Genomic DNA, 6,036 nt, shown 5'->3' on the forward strand with positions numbered 1-6,036 from the left:
TGGAAGAGCCCTTTGTGCCCAAGCTGGATGTGCAGGACATTCTCCAGAGTCTGAGGCGTGAAGAACATCTGCTCCTACAGTCAGATGCTGTCCCTTCTTGGGGATGTCCTGCAGCATTCCTCGGGGCTGGCAGCCAGAAAGCCTCGGGATGCCTCTGCCCACAGGGAACAAGCCTTTGGGGCTATTGGGACTGATAGCTCTTATGTTCTGCCACAAAGGTCAACATGCTGTGGGCCAGTTTCCTGGGGTACTCGTGAGCCAGCTTTACAGGCAGGGCAACCAGGCTCTCCCCAGCTGACACTGCGTTGGTGTGCTCCAGGTTTTCTTGGCTGCTGTCCACAATTTTTGGGACCTGGAAGGGCCACAGGTGAGGGTGGTGCAGCCTCTGGAGCGCAGCCTTGTCCTCAGCTGCCCTTCCCATCCCTCTCTGCTGCTGAAAGGTGGATTCAGGTGTACCCGGGCTTGGGAGACAGACTGGGCTCATGGGGACAGGGCGCTGGCCCTACAGACACCCAGGGCTTGCTGGTGGGCATGACTGGAGCTGTGCTGGGACACCAGAGTGTCCCCTGCTCAGGGACAACAGGAACCCTCTAGGGCCAGCCCTGCCCCGTTTACATTGTGCTGGGTGGGAGCCCTCTGTGGGGGTGACACAGGTGACACTGCAGCAGAGGGACAAGGCCAGCCCCGTGTCCAGTGACCCCATTCAGGCAGCAGGGTGGGGAGAGGTGTGTGTGTAAAATCTCACGGTTCCCAAAACCTTCTGGGCCCACTCCATAGCCATCCTCTCTCCAAGACCTGCTGGAGAAGGTTAGCTTTCCATCCCTACTACTATTTTTGGGTGTGCAAACATAATAAACATAGATATGCTTAGTAATTATTTAAGAGTTGATAAGGACAATCTTTCAGATGTGGATGAGTGGAAATGAGACATTTTCAGTCCAGAAAGAGCACTAAATTATTTTCTAGACAAGCAGCTCTGGAAGTTAAAACCCTCCAGAACCCCAAACTTTCTAGATCTTTGTAAAAACAGAAGACAGGCTCTCTGACTGGCAGGAGAGCAGCATATGTGAAAGACAAGCAGGCTGCTAAAATCTGGTTTTCTAAAATTCTGTGCTATACTTGTCCAGAGATGTGGAGCACATCAACTTCACAAGCACTCACCTTAACTCACAGAATCTGGGAAACTCACCATGCCTGCTGTTACCTGTCACATGCCAGATTAGACTTAGGGCAAGTGTTTAATTTTCTTTAAGATGTTTAATTTTGCACTGACTCACACAACAGGTTTGTTTTTCTCCCCTGCCTCTAAGGGGTCAAGGATCTGTTAACTAAGACTTTGAGTTGTGATTAATCTGACAAGTTCATATAACTAGCCTTTGAAAACAAAGCTGACAGTTTCATAAAACTAATTACAAAGTCTCAGAAGATGGCAATAATTGATGTATTCCCTAACCATGCACTTACAATGTGAATTAAAGTTGTCCTGTCACAGGACCAGCCACAGCAATGCACTCTCATGTACTAGTAGGGTTAATACCTCTGAAACTTCATCGCAAAAACCATTTTTTACCAAAAAAACTAGTACTTCTCTATAAGCATAAGCCATCTGGACTCTTCAGCAAGGAGATTCTGTATTTACACTCTGTTTTCTAGCCTGGTCTGCAGAAATGCAACATTTCCAGTTTTGCATGGTCTTTTTTAAAGTGAGCCTAACCTGACCTTATGTGGCAGTGTGTAATTACGAGTTTCTGCTTCTCCTTTACCTTCCACAGTTTCTCCCCCCTCCCTCTCTCTCTCTCTCTCTCTCTCTTTCTCTCTCAGTGTTTTGCAATCACTGTGGGGAGTGATTTCAACCACAACTAACAGCCATATCACTGCTTCTCCCCTGTGGGTAGCTCTGCAGTGAGGGTAGACAACTCCCTGGGCCGTTCTCAGCCAACACCAAACGCCCACCCCTTGTGTTTATCTTTTCAAACGCATATCCCTGCCTGGCTCAGCATCTGCCTAGGCAAGGCAAGCTGGAGGGTGGTGGTTTAGATGATGAAAACCAGAGCAGGGCAGTTCTTGTGATGATTCTTTTTGCTTCTGTTTCTCCTGCTCTGCTTCCCCTACCCCAGCACTCCTTGGTCTTCCAGCCTGTCACAGGCAAACGTTGTGTGTCCATGTCCCAAATATGTTTATTCATCTTATTTTGGCTTTTCCTGGAGAAAGAGACCCTGCAGAACACTAAACAAAGTTTTCTAAGGAAGTTTTCATTGTGAAAGATTCAGCAGAAATGAAAAACAGGCTTTCCATTCTACCTGAAACAGCAGATTAAAAATTGCAGATTTTTTTTTTATGTCATTTGTTTGTTTTCATTTCATATACTCATTTAGCTAAAACAATATTGTAGCTGTCTTTGAATCCTGGTAAGACACAGTGCTAAATTAATATTTTTAAAGTAATTTTTTTAGGAAAGGCTTCAAGTTCTGTACGAGGGAACATACAAAGTGCACTGTAGTCATACTTAGGTTATTGCTATACAGAGCAGCAATTAGAATTTGCACAGGGACCATGCAGCAGTCACAGTTATAATTTTCATATCACTGAAGCCAAAAACCAGGGAGCCAGGGAGGAGTATTACCATTAACCCATCTGCTCATGTGAGGAATCTCCAGATTTTGCTCTCTTTCTAAGCAACTGTAGACACCCCCGTGCTCTCTCCTCCTACCATGGCTGTTACAGAAAAAAAAAAAAATTCTATTCATTTTTTATTGTTTTGCTTGGTTTCTTGAAAGCCCAGACTGAAGCAAATTCTCTTTTTGACTCTTCTTTAGCAGACATTCCCCAGGTGGAAACAAACAGCTGGTATTTTCTCATAAGTACTCAGGTTAGGTAATATAAACTTAAATATTTTTATGTTGTTCTTCTGTAGGAGAACAATATCTGAATCACTGAGGTAACCCTCAGACTATGGACACATATGCAGAATGTATGCACTGTGATTCTTGTCCACTTTAAAAGTAAATATGGTATAAATACAAATTATTATATATACATATAAAATCTGTTTTAGCAATAGAAAGTTGGCAACAGCAAAAATGGCTCAATTACTAGGAATTACAGGATCTCTGCAAATTTTCCAAAACTTAAATCAGCATACAGAGAAAACTTTTGCTACTAAATGGTCCATGTTGGAAGGCTTTTGTTTAAAAATGTCTCAGTTATTCAAATGCTTTCCACATTTTGAAGAGATGAGTCCAAGAGGTGTAGTCTGTTGGGTCTGTAAGTTGTGGGCGAGCCCCATATACACAATTTATGCTGACTGCAAAAAAAATAGTAAATTAAAATTAATAAATTGCAGCTGCAGTGGCATTTTGAGCCCATGTGGAGAGTACTTGTGATGTATTTTAGAGTTAGAGCTGAGTCACACGGGTAAACACCACATTCCTATTTTTTTTTTTTTTGTTTGTTTGGAGCTGCCCTGAGTAAAGAACAGTGCTGATATTCAGTTTCATCAGCCCGGGCAGTTTGAAGACCCATCATTTACTCACTTCCTTTTTCAGCCTAATCAAGCAGGAAGAATTCAATCACACAAACACCAGAAAGAAATCTCAAATATAAAAAAAATTACAGGGAAATCTGACAGTAGCAATGATTACTTATTTCTTTATGGAAGCTAGTCTTGCTGTTGAAACCAACACAACTTTGTCTTTTTTTTTTTTTTTTAATGATGAGATATCAATAGATTCAACTATTATAATTTTATGTGCATAAGAAATGCTACTTTTTTTTTTTTTTTAATTAGGTGGAAGCAGCAACCTGAAAACAAAGATTGGTGAAAAATAAGTATGGAATTGGAAAGATCAACATTTAGTTTTTCCACTAGGTAATTACAACAAGAAGACTGATCTGGCCAGCTGCTTCCACTACAATATTTGTTTCTATTAATATTTTTTTATAGTATTAGCCAATCTTGTCTGCTAAATAAGCGCCATTTAGTTTAATTTCATGTGGTAGACCAGAAAGCTAAAATGTTGTGGTTTCAAAAGCAAAAATATGAATCTTGAGGCTTCTGAGGGGGAAAGGAAGGCCTCCTTACAAACAGTTTGGATTTTTAATACATCCTTTTGATTTGGGAGATGAAATAGAACACATCACCTCCATACCTCTGTTGGGAGAGAAAAGTGCTTTGCTTCAGGCAGACAGATATAGTGGGTGGGGAAGGGATGATACTACATTTTCTCATAACAAAATGAAAACTCCTTAATTTAAAACCAAGCACCAAACGAAATTCTGGAAGCAGACAGAACCAAAGCCAGCAAAAAACACCTGCAGATGGCTCAGTTTGTCCAACAATAAAACTCCTAAACTTCGTCTCTTGTACTGTCTGTGAACACAGATCCTTTCACGGCAGTGCCAGCTGCAGTGTAAAATTACCCTGGGTTATAATCCTACTGTGCTGACAATTTTATGTTCCAGCAGGTGCTGTAGAATTTTTTACCAGCTGCTATCACTCTTGTAACCCAGCTTTTCTATTTTTCCAGTGGAAAAGGAGCAAATTCTAGTAAATGACAGGAAAAGAAAAGCCAGAGATAATGGTTTGTGTCAGCAAAGGCACCATGTGGGAAAAGCAGGAAGTCCCAACTATGACTTAATTACTTTAGTTATGTACACCCCTGTGATTAGAACATATTCTTTTTGCAGTTTGAAGGGCTGTCTCCTAGCAGTGAAAATTTGGAAAAGGATTCCCGTTTTTCTGGAAGAATTAATGTTTAACCTGAAAGTGAGTGCCTCTCACTGGCAGCAAAACTTCAGGAGCCACTCTGACATTAGCCAAGGAATATGAAAATGCAGACTCCAAAGTTGGGCTGACTCCACCTGAGGAATTGCACTCTGAGTCCTGAAACTTGCAGAATCATGGAATCAGTTAGGTTGGAAATGAGCTCTGAGGTCATCAAGTCCAGCCTGTGACTGAACACCACTTTTTCACCCAGACCATGGCACTGAGCGCCACTTCCAGCCTTTCCTTAAACACCTCCAGGGACAGTGACTCCACCACCTCCTCGGACAGCCCCTTCTGCCCTCTCAGCCTGTAGCTAGGAGATCCCTGCATACCAAATTCCTCCAAAGCAGCCCCACACTGGGTGCTCAGGCAGCAGCAGGAGCCAACATTGTTTTTTAAACCACACAGAGCAGCCGGTGGGTGAGGGAAATGTAAATTCGGGGTAGGAAACATCTGGCACAGCAAAATTCCTTATTTATGAAGGCTTTATAGCTGCAGCTGGACCCAGCCCCGGGGTGCCCGGGTGGCCGAGAGGCCGATGGCCCCTGGGCTGGGCCAGCCGCGGGCGGCAGCAGGAGCGGGGCAGGGCCCGGCCCTGTGCCGGCCCTGCTGAGGCCACACCTCGAGGGCTGCGGCACCTCTGGGCCCTAACATAGGGAGTCCTCCATTCCTGGCTGCAGCGTGGCCAGGGCAGGGAACGGAGCTGGGAAGGGAATGGAGCCCCAGGAGGGGCTGAGGGAACTGGGAAGGGGCTCAGCCTGGAGAAAAGGAGGCTCATGGGGGGCCCTTGTGGCTCTGCACAGCTCCTGCCAGGAGGGGACAGATGGGTTGTCGGGCTCTGCTCCCAGGGAACAGGGACAGGAGGAAATGGCCTGAAGCTGTGCTGGGGGGAGTTAGGTTGGACATCAGGAAGATTTTCTTCCTAGAACGGGTGGCCAGGCACTGGAAGGGGCTGCCCAGGGACGTACTGGAGTTACTGGCCTCGGAGGTGCTTAACGAAAGCCTGCGCGGCGCTCAGTGCCATGCTCTTGTTGAGAGGGTGGTGTCCGGCCGTACGCCGGGCTCCATCACCCCCGCCAGATTTATCCCGTGATTCTGTAATTTACAGCCACATCACCAAACCACTGCCTCTCCCCAGGAGCGCTCGGCCAGCCGAGGGGCGCTGAGGGCGGCCCTGCGGGGACCCCCGGGCGCGGCGGCGAGAGGGAACGCGGGGCTCTTGGTCCCTTTGTCCGGAGCCATGGGCGGGAACGGGGGGCGGGGATGAGGGG

Source organism: Haemorhous mexicanus, chromosome Z (genome assembly GCF_027477595.1).
Source record: "Haemorhous mexicanus isolate bHaeMex1 chromosome Z, bHaeMex1.pri, whole genome shotgun sequence".
NCBI lineage: Eukaryota > Metazoa > Chordata > Aves > Passeriformes > Fringillidae > Haemorhous > Haemorhous mexicanus.